This window comes from Hydra vulgaris, chromosome 13 (assembly GCF_038396675.1).
Source record: "Hydra vulgaris chromosome 13, alternate assembly HydraT2T_AEP".
NCBI lineage: Eukaryota > Metazoa > Cnidaria > Hydrozoa > Anthoathecata > Hydridae > Hydra > Hydra vulgaris.
The window spans coordinates 7,171,379-7,195,252 of NC_088932.1; the positions used below are offsets into that span (position 1 = coordinate 7,171,379).

General features: G+C 28.7%; 2 protein-coding genes across 4 annotated transcripts in view; one reads left to right on the top strand and one right to left on the bottom strand.

Annotated features, from left to right (window-relative positions):
- LOC100206424 (alpha-1-macroglobulin) overlaps positions 1-23,874 on the bottom strand; it is a 141,685-nt gene that overhangs the window by 49,779 nt on the left and 68,032 nt on the right. The window lies entirely within an intron of this gene.
- Positions 1-23,874, top strand: part of LOC136090180 (uncharacterized) — an 82,960-nt gene that overhangs the window by 4,887 nt on the left and 54,199 nt on the right. Inside the window, exons 1-2 of one of the 3 annotated variants that reach the window (XR_010643230.1) lie at positions 2,084-2,165; positions 2,537-2,623. The gene's annotated coding sequence lies outside the window, so the exon portion shown is untranslated. Of the gene's footprint in view, positions 1-894; positions 981-2,083; positions 2,166-2,536; positions 2,624-23,874 lie in introns of those variants that run through there. The other 2 variants (XR_010643231.1, XM_065816354.1) reach the window with 2 other exon arrangements.

Below are 23,874 nucleotides of genomic sequence, written 5' to 3' on the forward strand. Positions count from 1 at the left end.
CCAATAAAATTTTTCCAATTTTTATATCTCATTGAAGTTAAAGCACATTTTGAGGGTTCATAAAGTTTGCAGACAAAACAGAATACACAACCTAATGCTGGGGAATATATGACCCATTCTCTATTAAATGTTTCATCATTTACTTTTTTCCCCATAAACAAGCTTTTTGAGCAATATCGGTCGGGAGCAATATCGATTGGGATACAGCATTTTAGAGGATTTAAAGTCATAATCTGCATTTTGACATTTTAATGGACGGTTCTCTATCCAAAGTTGTATATCCTCAGCTGAAAGAGTTTCCCAAAGTCCTGGATCACTTTTCCTATTCAATGGCAAATTGATAGAGAAACATACTCTGTCCTTATTGAGTTCCGATTGCTCGTTTAAAGTTTGAGTTTCATTAATTGAGTCCTCTACAAAATCCAATATTTTTGTCTCTTTACTTATGCCACAGTTTGCAAGATTAGCTGAAGTTGGTGAATTACCATGACATTCTGCTTTTAATAAAAAACTATCAAGTTTTTGATGTTTCTTTATGTTTTCTTCTATTATTATTTTTTCTTTCTTTTTGCAGCTCCACTTTCATAGTTTCTTCCCATATCTGTTAAAAGTTTCTGAAAATGAACACATTTAATTAATTTAATTGCTATTGTTTACAAGCACTGATTTTACTAATAGGTAACACTCCACTATTTTTTATTATTAAAATTAAGTAAAATAGCCTACATAAATAAGCGAAATTTTGTTAAAAATAAACAGGAAAACAAACATTAAAAATTTATGATTACTTTTTTCCCAGCGCGCTTATTTACTTTACTTAAAAGCGTCCAAAATATCGCTTTAAGTTTAATGCAATTTAAAATTGAAAACAATTACTTTTTTTTTTTTTTTTAGGTGCCCCAAGAAGTCCTAACGGTCTTGTCACAGAGCACCGCGGAAGTGCATTTAACCAGGAAGTTCACGCCTCCTTCCTTACCGTGACGCGAAATATGTCCAAAGCTCGTTTCGAACCTGGATCTTTCAATTCACTTTCTTCAATTACTAAGATATTTTACTTAAAAGCGTGCAAAATTTTTCTTAAAATAAACGCATTCATTTTATTTTAAATCGAATATTTTAAAACATTATGCACAAATAATAAAAAAACAAATTTATTAACTACCTTTTTTAATATCAATCTGGAAAATTAATCAGGCTGTTTTGCAAATAAATAATGTTTACTACTATTTTAAACCTTAATTAATTAGAAAAACAGCCCTAATTTTAGTTATTATCTTGGTTTGATAAGTTGAACCAAGTGATTCTAGAAAATAATATTTTAGAAGGTTCTTGGTTGAACTTTTAATAAAAAAACTTAATGCTATTTAAAAAACGTCAAATGTTAAATAAAATCGTTGAGTTGATTGTTCGTTAAAGTTATTATTTATACTAATGAACAAAATGTTGCAAAATGCTTTTTGTTTAATTTTCGTCTTAAAATATTTAATTTTTTTTTAATCACAAGTATATTTAGAAAAATAAAAAAGTAAAATTTTTTACACAATTACTTTTTAATGAAAATGTATGTACTTTCCAAAAATTAAAATTTAATTTTGTTGCAATTTGATTTTGGGGCCCCTTTTTTGTGGGGTTCCTAGGCCATGGTGTATTTGGTTACTGGCAGTATGTTTAATGATAATAGTGAAGTTGAAGTGGATAATATTAAGCTCAAAGAAGTTATTAATGTAAATATTAATAGGTAACTTGAAAATAGTTGTATTCAAGTCAAAGAGATAGGTCTAGGCTAGATGAAATTAATCGTTGTGGAAATGTAAGAAATGCTGCTCAGCAAGCAGAAAACTTGCTTGCCAGAATTAAGTGTCAAGCAGTGTTAATGTCTGTTAATTTGATTTTACTTTAGACAATTTAGAACAAATTAAAGTATGAATTTTACTATTTATAGTAACAATTAATAACAGTTTTGAATTTAAATGATTTTAATTTTTTTTACAATTTCAAACATAATCATGTTGTTGTTTTTTTAGTTGCCTTTGTCATAACTTGATTAGTTTGTTTACTGTTGATTTTGTAAATTTAATATGATGTGAAATTTACTCTATTAATCATTAGTCAACAGTTTGAGAGAAGCTGGAGCTTAATTAAGAAATGCTGAAAATTAAATCAAGGTAAATATAATTTTGTTTACTGGTAACATAATAAAACCAGTTACTACTATTTATTGCATGTTTTTTTACTTTTTTTAACATGCTGCTTTGGAAACACTTTCTTTCTCTCCCTCTCTCTCTCTCTCTTAGATGAGAGGGAGAATTAATAAAACTTTTTTAATTACTCTGGAGATACAGTAATGTGTGCTTACAGATATTTTATGCTATGCGCTATTGTTGCTGTATTTTGTGTTGATAGACCTAGGCTGTTATAGCTATTTTTTTATTCTTTATATTTTCTGTTATATTATTATCCTAATTTTACTGACAATAAAATGCAAACAATTATTTTTTAATTAAAAATTAAAACTTTTTTTAAATTCTTTTTTTAGGTTTTTGCAGGCTTTACTTGACTTCCATTTTCTGGTACCTGTGTTGTGACAGATTTTAAAAAGAACTTAACTGATGTTAATGCGGTCTTTATGTCGTTAACTATAAGCAATGATATTGCTGATAGGGAGTCAAAGTTAAAATATTATTTATAGATAAATTTGTATTTAATTTTTTAGATAATATATCAAGTTATTAATGTGTTTTTGTTATTAATGATTTAATTATTCATAACCCCTATTAAAGGTTGCTTATTGCTAGTTTTTTTTATTATTGCTACTGTTGTAAATTTGTACTATTATTATTATAATTGTAGTTGTTATTGCTATTACTACTGTTATTATTACAATGATTATTTCTGCATTATTACACGGGTCAACAAAAAAAAATTTTTTTCTGGTGCCGAGCAAGCAATTTTTTTTTTTGTATAGCATTTCTCATTTTGATTTCAAATATGCAACTCATTTTTCACCATCACGTCAAGTTGTAAAGATAGTTGTAAACATTTATAACATTTGCACTTTCAATTAAAGTGCATAAGCGAATTTAAAAATTCGCGAAAAAAATCATATAGTTGGGCCAGTAATGGTACCAACTGTTAGCCAACTGTTTTATTACTGTTGGGCCGTTAATGGTACCAACAGTTTATAAAACAGTTGGCTAAGTGTTGGTAAAAGCGTTACGTTTTTTTCACGGTATCAACTAAATAGCCAACTGTCGGCCCGACTGTAGCTAATAGTTGGTTATTAGGATCGGGCCAACTATTTACCAACTGTTCAATGTTTACTGGGTAGTTAAAACGTTAATTAAAACTTAACATTAAACGGCGTTATTAATTGATTTTAATATGCTTCGATTTCACTACCCGCAACTGAGGAGAATTTTAATTTCAAATATCACTTCTTTTTTATTGAATAATATATATTATTTACTATAGTAAATAAAAATAAACTTCTTAAAAGTTTGTTACTTGTTGTATAATACTTTAAAAGTATGTTCATTTAACTTAACTTTATAATGTTAAAAAGTTTTCCTCTAAAATTACTTTCAGAACACCTTAGTTTTAATGATGATAAGGATTGTGCCCCAGATGCACCGAAGGGACCACCAACGTCAATGTTGTGGCACTGTAACGATACCTTTTTACACAAGGGTCTTTGTCCTGTGCGTTAAAAAAAATCTTTTTTAAAAAGAGTTCTTTTGAATCTGAACAAAGTGCTGAAGTTCTAAAATGGGTTAAAATGGTGAGTCTAAAGGGGACCAGGCCTATTTAAAAACTTGGATGTCATTGATAAAATTTTATATATTTTAATTTTTTTATTTTTATTTTGTGGTAAATGTGTTTCATAAAACATTTTTAGCTGGACTATATTTCCATCGATATCGCTGTTTCATCACTAAAATGTTCAGGTGAAAAGGTTCTTCGTGCTCGCAGTTTACGTCACCTAAATTGAAAGGAAGGAATTCAATGTGAGAATGCAGAAATGAATGATGTTGACATTAATGAGTGATGTTGATATTGATGGGTTTCCAAGAAACCCATCAACATCAACAAATCAGTCAGCTTTGGTGTAAACTTGGAGTAATTAATTATAACATGTCTAATATGAGGTCCTAGAAACACTCCTTCAATAATTTTGATATCATTCATCCTTGGATATGTTTCTTTAAAGTACTGAAAGGCCTCCGAGTTGCCTTTAATAGCTTTACAAAGTTTCTTATCAATCCCAACTTGATGTAAAGAGGTGGGAGGTAAATTTTGCTTCACACTGTGTGTTCCTGGGACATATTTAGATCTCACCAGCCACTGATTCTGTGAATAATGCTGCCAATAAGCGCAGCTGTCTCACAAGCACAGGAAGCAGCAGAACTTTGCGTAACCACTTTGCATGCCAATTACTAGTCCAATAACTTTAAAGTCAGCACAAATATTGCAGCCAAATTTGCTATAGTCGATTAACGCAAAAAAAAATTGTACGCTCTCATATGATTTTTTCATAGAATCAATAGAGGTTTATAGTTGCCATTGTTGAGAAGAATTGCCTTATCTGTAGGGCATCTATTAACAGACACCATTCGCGAGCTTTGTGATGACAGCCAATCTCATTTATAAAACTTTCTATATCTTTGCAGTAAGAGCGTTTCTCCTGTTCTTCAAAGAATTTTAAATGGTTTTTACTTTGTTTTCTATAACCAGTTGTCTTTGTAACTTTTGAAAAATTAAAATAAGAGATTCCACAGTTGAAGACGAGACACAAGTAACTGTGCTTTATCCTTCGATAAATTCAGATCTCGTACTAAATCAATGAGTTCAGTTTGTTGAATGAGATGAGGTTTATCGTCTTCAGGTGCATTAAAACTGTCATTGCATCGGAAGGAATAGACGCTGATTCATCACTTTCTACAAAAACGGAGTTTTATCCGCCTAAATTAATAAAATACCCCACTGTATATGTGTGACACGCATTACTGTGCACTGTGTGTTGGTTGGGTTAAAAGCTAATTTAATATATTTTAAGTTGCGAGAAGTTGTTTAAGGTTTCTTTTACGTAAATATAAATTCTGCTTGTTGCTGTTGCTAGGAAAAGTAAAAAGCGAAAATAAAAATTCATTAAAAGATAAAAAAACAAAAACTTTGCTGTTTATATTTCTAGAGTATTTGATGTACAATGAATGCTATTTATCCGTAGTTTGTCCTGTATGGAGAACTTTTGACATTTATGTATGTATGGACACTTACTTTATGGTAAATGAGGAATAAGTTGCTAAGATATGTTTAAAGAAAATCTAATTTTAATTATACTTACTTTTTTAAGTTATTTATGAATTACTTAAAATATACATTCATTGAATGTACATTTAACTAGGAAGAGCGCAAAACTCTTTTGAGAAGTAACAGCAAAGCTAGTCTCACTGTACAAGATGAGATAAATAATCTACCTAAAAATTGGAATTATGTTCTTTCTGCTACATATTAGAGATTAGAGTGTTCTAAAAATAAATACCTCTCAAGTTTTTTCCATTCTCTAAGGTCCATATACCAAATAGTCCATATAGACCATAATACTAAAAACACATTTTTTATTCGTGTAAAAGTGATATCTGTAAAACTTTATCTTTTTTTTTTTAAATTGGGTTTAAGAGAAAAAAATCTCAGATTTTAGTAACTCACTTAATATATAATATAATTCCAGTTATAATAAGTACTTAATATATTTCCGGTTAAAATAAGTACTTAATAAAACTTCCAATTAAACTAAGTACTTAATATACATCAAGTTTAAATAAGTACTTAATATATTTCCAGTTAAAATAAGTACTTAGTATACTTTCAGTTTTAAAAATTAGGCATTTTTAATGCTGCTTTATTTTTAAAATTTTTTTAAAGATCTTTATGTTGACCAACATACAGTTCTGTTGCATGTTGTCTGTGGTCTCCAGCAAAGCCCTTGATCAGTCGGATAATTATTTAACGCAGTCATTGACTCATTCAATTAGCTCCATAAACTTTTTCAATATATCAAACGTTTAACTGACATCGCCCTTGATTAACTTTTCCACCTCTTCTTAAGGAATCTATCTTTGAACCAAAAAGTTCAGTAGACACTTTCAATCTGCTATTGACAGTTAGCTTCGGTTTACCGATATAAAACTGCTCAGGAACATTACACTTGACCAACTTCACCTGTTCAGCAGGTATAGAGCATCTGTCATAACCATAAGAATAAATTATTATTGAATATATAAAAAAAAATTAAAAATGTATTTTTATATTAAAAAGTATCAAAGTATACTTTAACTGTATCTGGCTTCATGGCAGGCTCCAGATAGATGAAAAGGAAATATACCTACTCCCAAATAGAAGACAACAAATTCACAGACCTTTTTAAAGTTTTTAAGATTTTTAAGCTTTTTAGCGGCTGTGGTGCAGTGATTAGAACGCTTGCTTTATTATCAAGAGATCCAGGGTTCAAAGCAAGCTCTAGACATATTTAGCGCCATCGGTAAGGAAAGAAACGTGAACTTCCTAATTAAATACTCTTCCGCGGTGCTCTATGACAAAACCGTAAGGTCTTCTTGGTGCACCTAAAACAAAAATTAAGTAACAATAAGGACAATACTTTTGTATAAAAATCTTGTTTATTCAACAAACTTAATACAGTATTGCGCTATTTTTTATGTATAGCGTTTAAGCAAACAATAAAAGGTTAACAAACGCAGAATAAAGTTTTATTATTGTTTGTTAATTTTTGATGGTTTATTTGATAAAGTTTAAACGTGTTTAGTACGATTTTAGTATTCTAAAAAACGTACTAAACATGTTTATAACTCTAACTTTAGATGTAGTGGAATAAAAGTGATTCAGTGACGCGTTTGAAGGAAAATGAATAAAACAAAGCCACATCCACCATTTCCATCACCAACCTTTTATAAACTTTGTGATACCTCATCAACACAAATAGCGTCATACAGTGACGTCATAAAGCGTAAATACAACCGCTCGGTATTTCTAATTATAAATTGTTTTAATGGATAACTATAACCGTATACTAAAGTATATAATAATCCATCGAATAATTATTTTTTTAACAGTATGATGTCGTTTCTGTAGTTAGAAGTGATTGCTTTTGACATTTTTGATTAAAAAACATTTTTTTTTTTCAACACCCGTTGAATCTTACATATTTAATTGTGTTTTCATAAATACTCTAATTTTGTTTTCACATCGTTTAAAAATTCAGAGTATTTTTTAATATTTTTAAATAAAATATGACCATAACAAAAAACAAAACAAATGTAAAAAAAAAGGGTCAACTGAAACACACCGAAATTGTAAATAATTAGAAAATATATTTCAATTTACAAGATGTCAATTTTAAATAAAAGTTATTTACAATTGGCTTCTTGTAGATAGTTGCAATGTATTTTTATATTGCATTATATTTTACTCGATGTATTATTTTACACTTTAAGTGATACGCAAAACGCAATGAAAAAACAATATCCAATGATAAAAACTAATTTTGAATTTGATTAACTATCAATTAATCTGATAATTATCATTTTAATATCATTATTTTTTTCCTGCTTTTTTTTCCAACAAAACATCCATGATATTTTATGTTTTACTATATGATTTAATCATTATGCTACTGTTGACAATACTTGGGTGTTCAATATAACTGTTTTTTTAATTTTCTTTTTTTTAAAGTAAATAAAAAGTCTAAATTCCATGGCCGACGACACGGGTTTCGAAACGGAGGGGCACAACCGTCAATTTCTTAAAAATACTCTTTATATCTTGAATTTTCTAAAAAAAAAAAAGGTCCTTTAGAAAATGTGTCGAGGTGGGGGGGGGGGGAGAGCACGTGCTCTCTCCCCTCTCTCCCTCGGCGAACTAATTTTTATTTATACCGATGTTACCTAAATAGATTTAAAATATTAAAAACTTAGGTTGCTAGAACAGTAAATAGCTCAGAAAAATGTAAAAATATCAAATATCCAACTTTTGACACAACACTTCTACTTTTACAATCAGACAAAAAGTTTGTTTACTTGAAGAGATTATTGAGATTAACTATATTCTCAGTCGTAGAGTTTTCGAAATAAATTCCATGCATATTTATATGCATGGAAAATGCATAACAAACTTCAAAATAGTATGAAATGAAGGGAAAAACTTTAACAGATTATTTTCTCCCAAAAACCAAAAAACTCATCATAAAATCTTTTTGAATTTAAAATTTTCTTTCAATTTGTTGAATAAAAAAGGGGATTTTATTTGTCAAATTTAGCAACAACAAAAAATTCAATGTTTTTTCTTCAGCTTTCAATATTACAATAAAATTTCATTTATAAAATCTAAAGTTTAAAAATCCTCATATTTCGTTTTCTAAAATCAATAACTCTTTTTTTGAGTCTGACAGACTGATGAGCCAGTTTGAATATTTAAAAATATTTTCAAAACATTGTTGGAAAACTATTTTTTAAAAAACTCTCCGGCCAATTAGCTCAAATCGATTGATAGAAAATTCGATTGATAGAAAATAAATTTCGGTTTTTTATAAAAAATGATTACAATTACCTATAATATTTTATAATGAATTGGTAATATAATGAATAAAATATGTTTGATTTTATTTAATTTAATTGGTTTTATAATGAAAATAAATAAAACTGAATTTACTTTTTTTATATGTTGAATTAAAATAATTTTTTTTATTTTCCTATTTTAGGATTTACTAAAATAAAAGGAAAAAAGCTAACTGATAATAAATGTCTGCAAATGAAAAATAAATGTCTGTAAATAAAAAAATATGCTGAAGAAGCGTAATCGGAAACAAAATGCTTACATAATTTACAAACAGAAACAAATTGCTTACATAAATTATCCAACAGAAACAAATTAAGGGGTTTTATGTTTATAACATATTTTATGATTACAACAACAAATTAAAATTTTTTAGTGCTTCAATAATTATTACCGTAACGAAAGAATGTATCCCACACAACAAATTGTTGCAAAACAATTTATAAGCCACATCTAAATTTTAATTTTGCTGTAAAAAATCTTAAATATATTGTATTTTAGATTTTAACGTTTTACTTTATGTAACTTTTGTATTTGAATTTTGAATTTTTTATTGTAGTCATGTTCGATTGGGCTCTATTTATAGATTTTTTATTGACATTTTAACGCACAAATTATTGTACTCAGTGAAACTATAACGCGTGTTCAGTATTAAATCTGATATTTCTTTTCAATGCTTGCTTCGTTAAATATTACATTTTTAATTTTACATTTAATTTAATATTACATTTTTATATTATTCAACAAAAGTTTTTAATCATCGTCATTGTTATTATTTTATGAGTTTCCTAATAAGCATGCCGGACTTTCTATTTCAAAACTACATCATTATAATAAAATTTAACAATTATAAATAAATTTTAACAATTTAAGAAAAAATATGCATGATGGTCATTTAACATTTTATATAACCTAACTTGATTGTTATAAGTTTATTTAACAGTTACAAATTTAACATTTAAAAAAAATTATAATTAGAAATTGATACGCTTTAACATCGTGTACGATGCATTGAATCACGCATCGTTAAACAATGCAGGATCGTTAAACATCGAGAGAATAAAAATACAATTTATAAAACAGCTAAACTCAAAACTAAAATTTTATTTGGTTATTGTTTTTACTATTGTGCTACATGTTGTGCTAATGGAACAGAAAATTTAAAGAAAAAAAAAATTACATATTGTTCAAATATTCTTTTAACGTGCAATTTCTTTATTTGTCTTAAGTATTCTTCTATATAAACAAGTTTATTCAACTTTGGATGATGCCAGACTTGTACTCCTGTCACAACTGGAATTGCCAATATTACCCTGGCGAAGCGGGCAAGTTTTTAATACTTAAATGGTTGGTTCTTCCAGCAACGAAGTTTATACCCATTATTGGCAATCGATGTTGTTGTTAAATAGCTTTTTAACTCCGCCTTATTCTCCGTTATCGAGGAGCTCTTTCCTTCCAGATTATTATACAATTTTTTAAAATTTTAGACTTCCAAGCTTCACAAGACCTTCTTACGTATCAGTTGTTTTCCTGAGGCTGTTTTTGTGTCTGTGTCATTTTATCTTGTGTGTCATCAATGAGGTATTGTGATGTATTGAGTGAGGTGGTATTCCTAAGTACAGCCTTCCATCATGATCACCCTGCTGCTAGTAACATGTAATCCAGTGCAACTTGTTCCATGTCCTACTGTCTTGTAGGATTGCTTTCTAAGCGAAATCTGGAAGAAGTGTAGTTTCTGTCATGAATACTGTTTCAACCTCTGGCGCGGTGTTGGTTCACCCGTTAGTTGCTATATGTTTGTTTATGTTTTGTCTAAACATCTGGTGTCGTGTTCACTCAGTCATAAGTTACTTTATGTATGTTTGTATTCTGTTTAAAATCCCTGATACAGTGTGAGCTCAGCAACCAACTAGTGACTCTAACTATGAAACCTACGCTCAACTTAATCTTTAGTTTTCTGTTAAATGTAACGTTTTTCTATTCTGTTTAATGTTTTTCTATTCTGTTTAATGTTTTCCTATTCAGTTAGATATAATGTTAGACGTAATGTTTTTCCTATTGCACTTCCAAAATATTCCCATCAATTTTTTAAAGTGCTGCTTACAGGTCACTTCTTTTAATTACTCCAGGTTATGTCATGTTCAGGATCATTACAATCACCCTGCTACTGGTATCAAGTATCCCAGTACTACCTGCTCTATGCTCTGCTTTCTTATAGGGTTTGCTTTTTTTAAGGCAAAAGCTAAAAGAAAACAAACTTCAACCTAAAAATCCCCTGCATTAGGGCTCTTGGTTGAGTTAAGGCTAGAGATATTTTCTTAATAAAAATACTCATTTTGGGAATAGAGATAGTGTCTCGATAAGAATATTTGTCTCGGGCAGATATTCCCTGCATCCAACTACTGCTTTGTAAAAGACCTCCTAGGCAAAGGTTCTAGAGTTAAGCAGAACAATTCTGTTTACCAGCTTCAAACCCCTTTTTCATCTATTAGTCGGGCGTAGATGTAAATTTTAGGTTAACTAATAGGACTGAGACAACTTCATAGCTCATTGCTTAAGTCTATCTATGAATGAATAAAGTTCTCTTTAAACTTAAATCATGCAAAAGTAAATAAAAATACTAATCTTATAAAAACATCCCCACCACCTAACTGTTTCAATATATCTTTTACAAACATTTGTAGTCTTATAAGCAGCCTTCCGTCTGTTAAATCTTACCTCTTATAAATTGTTCACACTTACTTGCTCTTTACCGCTCTCCTAATATTGTTTTTATTGGAGACTTTAATGCTAATCACACTTAATGGCTTAGCTCTAACACCACTGACCCTGCTAACACTAAATCCCAAACCTGCATTTCTCAATCTCGTACTCAGACGGAATACAGTTGTCATATTTAGGCTGGTTCTTCTAATGATGCTCTTTCTAGACAAGGTCCAAAAAAGCATTGTAATTGTAGTTGGTCCAGCTTTATCTGCCAAGCTTGAGCCTCTCTCCAATTGTCGTAAAGTTACATCTCTTTCTCTATTCTACAAGCATTATCATGATTGCTGCTCAAAGAAGCTACTATCTCTAGTTCCATCAACCCATCTAGTTCCATCAACTTATTCTCGCTTGACTCGTCATTCAGCAAAGTCTTGTTTGTTTTGCTGTAACTTGTCTCTATTTGCTCTAAAATCTTTTGTTCGTCTAGTTTTTTTTTCTGCGTTTCAACCCCTTAGAACTCTCACTCATCTTCATGTTTTACTTAATCACACAACCTAATCATACCTTAATCATACAACTTTTCAAGTCCATTGTCGTTTCCTTGCTTTTTTTTTTTTTTTTTAAATACTTTATTTTTTATTTTTTGAATAAAAAAAAAAATAAATTAATAAACTAGCATTTAGAACATGCATACACACATTCACACACATGAGTTAATATTATTTTTTACTCTTTTATAGCGAAATTAAGTTTATTGAGTAATGTTTATTTCAAATAAACAGGGTATAAAATGCAATACAAAAAAACGTAAACAAAAAAGAAAATTGGGTATTAAACTAAGAACCATTTAACGAAAATCAAATCTTTAATAAACATTTTATTTAATTTAACTTTTGTATAAACTCGCGTTATCAGTAACAACTCAAGTCTAAGTCTACCTAAGGGCGACATATGGACAAGAAATTTTATGTTTTATCGTATGTTTTATTAGATGTTTAATCGTTTTATCGGTGATACAGACGTCCATAAGATGTTTGTGTGCCCATAAGATGTTGTGTGCAAGATATTTCGGTGCAAGATATTTGTGTGCAAGATATATCGGTTATATCGGTGATACAGACGTCCATAAGATGTTGTGTGCAAGATTTAACTCTATACTTTAAAAACATTTTTAGAAAATCTATATTTTTATGATAATTAGAATCAACCGGTGTCCCAAATTAATCTCAACCGGTGTTCCAAATGCTTTAATACTCCTTGTATCTAGATAATACTTTGTCTGAACTTTTTGCTTGACGTTTGGGAAGCCAGACGAGAAAATTAAGCTTGAACTAAATTTAGTTTTTTTTAGAACTAAGTTTCATTTATTTTATAAGCTAAGCAATAAATACATATCTTTTATAAAATACACGATATTGTATTGTTTTGTGCAAAGTTTTCTCGTTTGACTTTTCGAACTTTGCGTAATCAGACGTCACATCGTTTACTGTGTATTTGCAGCTTTGAGTTGAAAAAAAAAAGAAGGTAAAAAGGATATGATTCTTTGCACGTTTATTCATTGTGAATTGAAATTATATATGACACATGACACATAATATATAATCTCAACACAATTGCTTATAAGCAATTGTGTTGTGGGTTATATATTATGTTTTATGTGTTTTAAGTAAATTAACACATAGCATGACTTCTGTAATACAGTTTTCTTAATAAATTAAGAAAACTGTATTACAAAGGTTATACCATGTGTTAATTTTCCAAACATTTCTACAATTAATATAGCTTCATGTCTATTTTTTACGGCTTAATAATAATATAATATTATAATAGCTTCATTATAATAATATTATAATAGCCTCATGTCTATTTTTTTGTATTGAAATAGAAGGTTTCTAATGGTAAAAAAATTTACCATGTGAAACCTTCTATTTCAATACAAAATTTATTTTCTCCTCAAATTTTTAGATACTTGCGATAATGCAAATAGTAAGATAGACAGTTTCTCCGGGCCTTTTATGAAGTTTAAATAGTCTATTATTGTTTCTATTTTTATTTAAAAAAGTATTGAAAAAAATTTAGCTTCAGCTGAATTACAATTTGGAATAGGTTTGACTGCACTGAGTGCAAAACTTATTTTATAATAACAGTTCTTAAAACATTGATGGTTATTTAATTTCACAGGAAAATATTTTCAGACAGAAACAATTAAGAACAAGTTAAGATAAGATTAATTTAAGATTTCCGACGGCCTCACACACCATGACAGATTTACGTCACAAGGAGTTTGTTATAGACATAAAATCTTCTTCAACCACAAATCAGTAGTTTGGGTCCCAATATAATATCATTGCAATGAGGAAAGCTGATAAACTTTATGCTGAAGACACTTTAAAAACATTAAAAAACAGTTAAACTTAAGACACAGTTGGTGTTTAATTGAAAAAAATTGTGGCTATGTGTCTTACTAATAAATGTTTATCTGTAAATTAATTACAAAAATTAGCTCTTGAATTTTGTCTTCTTTTAGCCCCGGTCATGTAGATTTTATTTGTATAAAACGGTATTGCATTGTATAAAACGGTATTGCATTGTATAAAACGGTATTGCATTCTTTTTTTAATGACTAAATAAATTTAAACAATTAGCTCAAACAGCAAAGCTTGTTATATTACAGTTATATTTTTTGGACATAAAAATTGTTTTTTTCTTGAATTGTTAATTAAATTACATCAAATTAGATAGAATGGCTGAAAACCTGTTCATCAAACTGGGACTTATTTCCAGATTATAAAAGTTTAAAATTTAAAACAACAGATAAAAAATCTTGGACAAAAACCTTAAAATAGTCTTTCTTTAAATAAAAAATGTACAATTATAAAAATGCTTTATATTCATAGTACATAGAAAAAATTTTTAATTAGCCTCCTCCCCCCCCCAACCACCCAAAATAACATAATTTCAAATGGACAGGATCAGCCATTCCCATCATTTTTACTAAAAAAACAAAACATGATCTTCAAAAAAAACAAAACATGATCATCGTAATGTTCGTTTTTCAGTTTTAATAAAATAACACTTCATTTTTTTAAATCGTCTCAAGTTCTTGAAAATCAATAAAGACGTAGATACTAAGAAATTGCTATTTTGACCAATGTGTTCAGGTCTGATTAGTTTTTTATTTTTTTTTTATTTTTTTTTTATTGTTTGTATGTAAATACATATGTAAATGCACACACTTACACACATACATATATACACACACATACATACATACATTTTTTATGTATAAATTGTCCTCTTTTTTTTAACATAAAGTTTTACATTTACAAATATTGCAATTTTAATACTTTTAATAAATTATAATTGAGAATATAATGACCAACATCAATAAGATAAAATAATAAAAAGAAAGTTTAAATAAAAACTTGGTATCTGATAGAAGATCTAATGATCTTGTCGCCAGAACCATAAATCGTTATAATAAAATATAACTTAAGCTATTAATAAATATAAACAAATAAAAATGACAAAATACAAAAACAAATAGCGTATTTATATAAATTTCTTATTTTTAAAAGTATTTCAAAATATTGTGATTAAAAAGAATGAATTCTTTTAATTTCTTTTTAAAGACTGGGAAGGTAATTGATAAATCAAAATTAGGTAAAATGATTTTGTTCCAGAGATTTGGTGCACGATAAGCTATACAGAACTGATTGAATTTTGTTCGACAAAAGGGCTCATAGAGTGAGTTATCATTTCGTAGTGTATACTTATTTTTTGTTTTTAAAGTAATAAAATCTTTAAAAATGTGTAATGACGGATTGATTTTACATTGAAACAAAAACATAATATTTTATATACATTCACTTCATAAATATTAAGTACTTTTATATTTTTAAATAAAAACCTTGAATGCGTAAGTCGAATTTCAAAACAAACTAAGCGTATTGCATGTTTCTGACGATGATAAAAAGTACGCAACTTACTTTTGCTTCTACTTCCCCAAGCATTATTTGCATAGTTAATATAACTATGTAAAAATGAGTAATAGAGTTGGATTAAAATGGTTTTGTTTAAATAATTTCTTGACTTATAGAGGACTCCTATATTTTTAGAAAGTTTAGTGCAAATGTAGTCAATATGCGATTTACATGTAACATTCTCATCAAGATAAATGCCAAGAAAACTAGTAAAAGTTTCCCTTATAATTTCAAGTTCATCAATAAGAATTTTTGGCATGGTTGTTGGTAAAAAACGTTTTTTAGATATAGGGTGAAACAGAATGTATTTTGTTTATCAAGGTTTAAGGTTAATTTGTTACATTTAAACCACTCAGATACGCATTTAAGTTCTTTATTCATGTCAGAAAACAGCTCATTAATATTACTGTTTGATAAGAACAAATTCGTATCATCAGCAAACATAATACTCCGAAGATTAGCTGCTTTACTTAAATCATTCATATAAATTAAAAACATAAGAGGACCTAGAATAGAACCTTGTGGAACGCCACAGGTTATAGTCACTTTAAAGGCCATCATTATAGGTAACAAACTGCTTTCTATTTGATAAGTAACTATGAAACCATTTTAGCATATTGTTATTAATTCCATAGTGTTCGAGCTTTTTAAGTAATATAGGGTATTGCTTTTTCCTAGGGTATATTGTTTTTTTTCGAAAGATTCTGAGATTTCCCTAACAAATTGAATAATTGCGTGCTCAGTTGAAATATTTTTTTAAAGCCAAACTGTTTGGTATATAGTATATTATTTTGGTCAAAATATTTAAATATTCTATTAAATATTATTCTTTCTAATAATTTTGAAAAAGTTGATAGAACCGAAGTTGGGCGATAGTTGTTAATATTTGTTTTGTCGCCTTGTTTGTAAATTGGTATAACTTTCGCAATTTTTAATTGATCTGGGAAAACTCCTTGTTTTATAGATACATTAAATACTTTATAAAGAATATCTTTCAGACTTTCATAGCAATCTACAACTATGTTACCACTTACTTTATCAGCACCAATACTTTTATTTCTTTTTAGAGATTTAAAGGCTCTATCAAGTTCGTCCTGGGATAATTCAGAAGAACACTCATTGTTATAATAAGATTTATTTATAGGACACAAGTAGTCTTTAAACGAACTCTCGGTCAGGCCCGGTTCTAACAGTTTTCTATGTGTAGGCGAGATGCAAATTTGCCGCCGCAAAAATTAAAAATGCAATAATTTCCAATTTGAAGGAAAATAGAAAAACACTGAAAATCAAACTTTAATATATTTTTATTTTATTACGAAAAATTACACAAAAACAAAGTAAATAAAAAAACTGAATTTATACAAAAATAAAAAAAAAGCTTTGAAAAGCTTCTTTCAGCACTAGCAACTGTGACTGGTAACGTTAGTAGTATGCGAAGAGCTATCGAAAGGTTTGGGAATACTTCGACAACATTAGATGTGTAAATACATTTTAATACACTTTTTGGATCGCTATTGGAAGTATCAAGTCGTCTCCCAATAGCTTTAATTTCATACCAAAGTTCGACCCCGTTGATATCAGATTGGCCATCAGACATAAGCGCTAACTGCAAGTCCTTACAGTGTTTCAATAACTCATCATCCGTAAAGTGTTTGCTGCCGATATTGTAAAGAAACCCAAATAACTCGTTATATTCCGATAATTGCGTAAATCTTTCATTTATTGCTTGAATTGCGATGTCCAATATTCGATTGAAAAAAGATACTCTGAACTCTGTTTTGTTCTGGTGATACTATCGGTTCATCACGACTTTCGTATAGGAATTGTCTACTCTTTCTGCGTACGCGTACGGGATCATCCACATCAAATCCTTCAAAAATTTCTAGTTCAACTGCCAATTTTTTTGCATTTTCAACCATTGCGGCAAATGCTTCATCACAGCGATAATCGCATAGGAAAGATTAAATATCTTACAGCAAAAGCAAAATACAGTGTCTTTCGTAATGGAGTACACCAACCAATTGCGTTTAATTTTATTGCCATTAGACATTCGGCGATAAAAATGAAAGCTTGAAAATTTTCTACCTTGTTCATCTTCGGGAAATAAAGACGGCAATTTTTGAATTGGACCATACTTCATCAGCAATGCTTTAAATTTACCATCTATTATAGGCCATTTTGCCGGATCATTAAAATTAAGAGGCAAATCTTTATTAGTTTTGGGGTCTTCACCACTTTGATCTTCATTGTTTTCATTTTGTCCTATATCATCGACGTTCTGTACAACAACTTCACTTAAATTGGAGATAAATTCCACTTCATCAACATTTTCTGGTTCTTTAGCAGTTATATCATTTCCAGAATTTCTATATTCATTAACACTAACACTATCCGCATATTCTATTTCTCCACCGCTTTCGATTTCAATTTCAACTTCATTTTGGTTTGAAGTTGAAGCTACTATAGGTGCCAGTGCTTTTTCGCTTGATGACCTGCTCAAAAAGTGCAACAAAGCATTCTTCTGTTTGGCAGAATTTGCTTCACGTTGAAGCCTAATTTTCTTGTATTGTGACCCAGACAAGCGCTGTCTCTTACCACGGTCCATTAGATTGTATCGTTTAAAGAATTTAAACTTAAAAAAAATATAGCATTGATACATATACCTAAATTTTTATATTTAATAATAATAATAATAATAAGTTTATTCAAATACATGAAAAAGAAAACGAAAAAACAAACTTTAACTACTTACTTATAAAAATTATTGTTAGACAAATATTATTCAATTTATAAAAGGGTATAATAATTTTTTTTTTTTTCAAAGTTAAAGTTCGTTTAATAATACACTTTTATAACAATTTACAATAGATATCTCAAAGATAACTTCAATAAAATTTTTAAGAAAGTTTCTTAGGAATATTCTGGAACTTTAATTTGCTTAGTCAGCGTATTTTATGAACCAATAGAATTCGTTTGTTTGTATATTTGGCGGTTTGCTAACATCCATCCCTGAAAAAGAAAAAAGAAACTTTTTTTTACTGTTTCTTCTTCGCCAAATCCCAAATGTAAAACATGTATACAAACAAACGCTTTTATTACTATATTATTTATTTGAAAAAATTAGTATGTATTAAAGTTCCCGTAAAATACAACGCCGCCTAAGCAAAAAATTTGTAGACAAATAGGAAATGTTATAATCTACAAAATCCATAACTTTAAATTATAAAAATGGAGTGAGTACGTAGAAGAACTTGGAAATTTTTAAAAAAAATAAAACAATTTCTTGTTACAAAAAAAAAATTTAAAATTTTTTTTTTTTTGAGAAAACACAAAATAAATTAAGAAAATGCCGCTCTAGAAAAGTGCCGCCGTCGGCTGTCGCCGACGTCGCCTACGCTTAAAACCGGGCCTGCTCTCGGTCATAGGAATTTTTTTAGAGATTGGTTCCAATTTCAGTAAAAAATTTGCTAAAAATGTATGCAATTTTGCTCGGTTCACATATATTTACGTCTTCAAATTTTATAGTTTGTGGTAAAGAACTTAAGTGATTTTTTGGTTTTCCTGTTATTTCTTTTATTATTTGCCACGTGCGCGTTGAGTTGTTTTTAAATTTATTGATCAGATTAGAATAATATTTTTTTTTAGATTTTTACGAATTTTTTCAAATAAATTTTTATAAATTTTATATATTTTTTCATTTGCGGAAGATTTAGTCTTTAAATATTTGATTATACAACTTTTGCTTTATTTTTGAAGATTTTTTTAAGCCTTTTGTAATCCAAGGACTGTTAAAGGTTTTATGACATTAATTTTTCACATATTGGAAAGTTCGCGTCATATACTAAGTAGAATGTTTCGAAGAATTTATTATAAATAGTACTTGCATCTTCATTAAAGTTGATATGTCCCCAAAGAAGTAATGATAGCTGATGTTTAAAATCATTTATTTTTTTGTCGTTGTAAATACGTTTTTTTACAGTTCTATTTTGTTTAATTTTATTAGATAATGTTGTGTTAAATGTTAGGAAAATAGGGAAGTGGTCCGATAAATCAGTTTTTATGATACCTTTTTGAATGGAGTTATTAAAGATGTCTGTAGTAAAAATATTGTCAATGAGGGTAGCAAAATTCTTAGTTACTCTAGTTGGATGATTGATTATGGGAACTGCGCCTGCTAAAAAAATTTCATCATAGAAACTTCTCACTTTTTTGTCGTCGTTATAAATAAAACAGTCCGTATTAAAATCCCCAATTATAAAGTTTTTTTTCTTTCGTTGTTACCAGCGTGAACTATATTACGTTGCAAACAAGAGCTAAATTTTTCGCACGCGCTGTCAGGTGGCCTATAGCGGCTGCTTATAAGTATGTTTTTTCCTTTGCTAATAATTAATTCAATTGTTGCGATCTCTTTATCTTCGTCAGAAACGCTTAAATCGCTTCTAACTTTATAAGCAATGTTTTCTTAAACATATATCAGAACTCCTCCACCGCGTTTATTTGTTTGTCTTTCTAATGAGACTAATTAAAAATTCTTACGATAAAAATTAGAATTATTTTCAAGTTCGTAAGTAGAGCACCAAGTTTCCGTAACACATATAATATTAAAAATGTTTTCAGTTTCTTCTAGAAAATGCCGAAAGTTTTCATTATTTTTGCTTAAATTCCTTATATTAATGTGGAGGATTCTGATTTTTTCACTGTTTATATCATTTGTATTTTTAAAAAGAAATTCTTTAATGGTGCTGGGGTAATGATATAAACTGTCCGTGTACATATCACTAAAAAAATTTACATCTGGGTCTGCGTTTTCATCTGATATAATGTATTTTTCGTAAAAATTATAGGTTAGCGATTGAAAGTCATTCATTTTTATAATTATTTTTTCATGTGCACAGGTTTAAAGAACTTCTTTTTTTTATTGTTATTATTAATCAGTTTGTTATAGACTACTTTTGCATACTTACCTGAGGATCTTAATTCTTTGGCTTTTGCAAAGAGTATTTTTCTTTTTTCAATCGTTCTTTCGCTGTAGTCGTCGTTGAGATATATTCGTTCATTCCAAAGCTTTAGTCGCTTGTAATGATCTAATATTTTTTATTTATCTTTATAGTTAAGGAACTTTACAACTATTGTTCGTCGCTTTTTTTGTCCAGATTCTTTTTGTTTTCCAGTTCTGTGGGCTCTTTTTATTTGAATGTCATGTTTTATATTTAACTTTTCTTTAATAAAACGTTTTACTTTCGACTCGCTTTCTTCCCATGATTCGTTTTCTTTTTCTTCAAAACCTTCGAACCTCAAGTTGTTTCTCCTGCTACGATTTTCTAATTCAGCAATTTTATCGATAAAAAGTTCGCTTGAAATTTTTTTTTCATTTTCTTTAATATGATTTTTTAGTTTTTCATTAAGTTCGTTCGTTTCCTTTAAGGTTTTTTTGTATAGTTTTGAAAATTCATCCCGTTGTTTATTAAAGCAATTTCATTTTTTAGTGATATATTTTCGTTTTTTAATTGCTCTATTTTTCCTTCCAGTTTGTCAATTTTCTCTCCAAAGATTTTTAATAAAGTATTTTCATAGGCTTCTAATAGCTCGTTCACTTGCGTGATTGTTAAACTTTTAGCCATTTTTTTTTAAAGAAAAAGAGCGTCTTATCTCGACGAAAGCTTTACGCAAAAAAAAAAAAAAAAAAATTAGAAAGCTCAAGCTACAAAAATAACTTTTTTTAGGATTTTTGAAAGTGACTCTGCCCCTACTATAAATTCAAAAGTTTGAATTTTTTATAAATTTTGGAATGCTGGAACTAAACTTTCATATACACTGGTGGGGGAGCTTTTTTTTCGATTTGGAAAAAAGTATTATTTTTTTATGTAAATACAAGTAAAAGTTCATCTTTTGCCGCTATTCCATTTCCGAAAAAATGAAATATGCTTTTTAGTCGTACCCCTATAGAGACGTTATTTTTACTTTTAATTCAAAATTATCCAATCAAAATTTAAATTACCTAATTTTTAACAAAAAGTTGCGTAACTTTACACGCAAAAAATGCACTGCAAAGATTTTTTTTATAGTTTTATAGATAGTTTTTTTAAAATCTTTAATGCTAAAATAGAAGCAAAAGGTCAACCACAACAAACTAATTAAACAACAAATATAGAGTTTTGGAGCCCCCTAGTACAAGTCAGAACAAAACACGAATATATTTCACATTTATAATAAAGAATTTATTAGGAAGTTGTACACCTAGTAAGGTTTTTTAATTTAAAATTGATTTCTAGTTATTTTTAACACTTTTAATTCTAAGAAAAGCATTTTCTTTAAGGGTTCCCTTAGGTTTAGATTTTTTTTTTGCATAAAATTTAAATTATACAAAATATTCCCTATATTTTGATAGTGCATTTTGACTGAGCCTGATATATAGGAGGTGACGCGAGAGACGCGGGGAATTTTAGAATACTATTAAAAAAATTGAGTAAAGAAGATAAATTGTTTTTAATTCAATATTGGATGCCTGTTCATTTTAGAATACTTCAATATTAAAAATATTAGAAATTTTTTTTACGAATTTTCAAACCGTTAGTTCACGCAAGAATTTAGAATATTTATTGACGTGATGAAATATTTTCTAGTCAAAGTACGAGTTCAACAAACGAATAAGTTTTCCATAAAAAAAAAAAAAAAAAAAAAAATGCACAGTAGGCGCCAATATTATTCATAACGTTATCACCGACATGATTTTTTTTGCCTTTGCGTTTCCAAACTTTTGGTCGCTTTTTTCAAAATTTTTCAACTCAAATTTTGTTTCATCTCTCAAGATTACTTTTTTTCCAGAAGTTCATAGGCTTGAAAACATATTTTTTTGCAAACTGCAATCTACGGACTCTGTTCTTTTCTGAGATGAAGGCCTTCTAGTCATTTCACCAAAACATTGATATCAAGGATTTCTTTAATATTCCTAGTTGACAAAGTTGGTTCTAGTGTTATTTCTCTTAGAATTCTGTTATCGTCACGAAATGGTGTCTTGCGTGGGCGGCCTGTCCTCTTTATATTTTCTACAGAATCATGCATTTTATACTTTTTTATTATTGATTGTACACTAGCTTTACTTTTTTTTATATTTTTGAGCTATTGTAACCTAACCATACTATAGCTTAAACCACTTTTATGGTCATCCACGATTAATTTTCTTAAATCCAAACTGATTTCTGTTGTTTTAATGAATATTAAGACATTTTTAACAAATTAAGTTCCATTATCACGTAAATTTAAGTCACAAAATAAATCACTAAACAAAATATTAATCAAACAGTTTCATAAATTAGAAAAAAATTCACAAAAAATAATCTTTCAATAACTCATATTAAATAATTTAGGAAAAACTGTTGATTTTGCAATAAAATATAACTTTGTAAAATGGGGATTCCCCGATTTAAAAACGATGGATCGCTTATCTATGGAATATGTTTAACATTTCTGCAAAGTGGGTTGTCATAAAAATGGGCTAAGTAAAAACCACCAGTCAAATCTTAATGAAAGTTATAAAGGTATGCATAATTTTGGCGTCTACTTTATATAGAATTACAGAAATACAACAGCATCATATTAATAAAAGCTTTGTTGACCTTTTCATTGGAAAAATTGAAAGAAACGAATCAAAGTATATGGTCTTAACAAACTTGTTGTTCAAAGTTTTGTTTCACAAATATTGTTTGTCAACTTTGAGTCAATCTAGCCAGTCAATCAATACAGCGTATATATCTATATATATTTAAAAATTGTACTTTATTTACTAAAATTATTTAATAAGAAAAATGAAATGAAATTTTTTTTAAAGTGTATGCCATAACTTAAGGTATCTCATGTATCTCAACCCTAACCAACAAAACAAGTTAGAGATATAGGAAGAAAATACAAACCACCAAAACGAGATAGAGATATATGAAAACGAGATAGAGATACATGAAGTAAATGCAAAATTGGCAGTAGAAAAAGAAAATTAACTGCAAAAAGAAAAGCTGAAAGTAAAAAACTCAAAGATGCTTTGAGTAAATACTTAAAAATAGGCAATGCTGACAAAGAACCAGATAAAAAAACAAAAAAGATCCATAAGGAAATGATGATAAAGATGAAAAAAAAAAAAAGTTAATAAAAAAAATGTGGAAGGTAATACTGCCTATGATAATAAACAAGATACCCATTTAGAGAGTCTTAAACTACACATTACAGTGGAAATAACTCAACCCAATACGACTGAGAAAAGAAAAATATAAAAATGAAGAACCGAATATAATAGATTGGTCCTGCTACTTAGCCCAAGATAATTAATCGACAAGTAAGAGACTATTTAGTTAAGAAAGGACCACCGAAAATTCTTTCAATTGATTTTTTTACCCTCGTACATTAGTATTTTTTACCCCAACCCGATTTTTTAGATTTTATTTAAGGGCCCCGCGCTTGCTCGATCTTGGACTGCATTTCACATTGACTATTTTTAGCACAATCAACAAACGTAACATGTTTACGCTCAAACGAGTTTAAATACAACCATGCAACATTTAACCCCCTC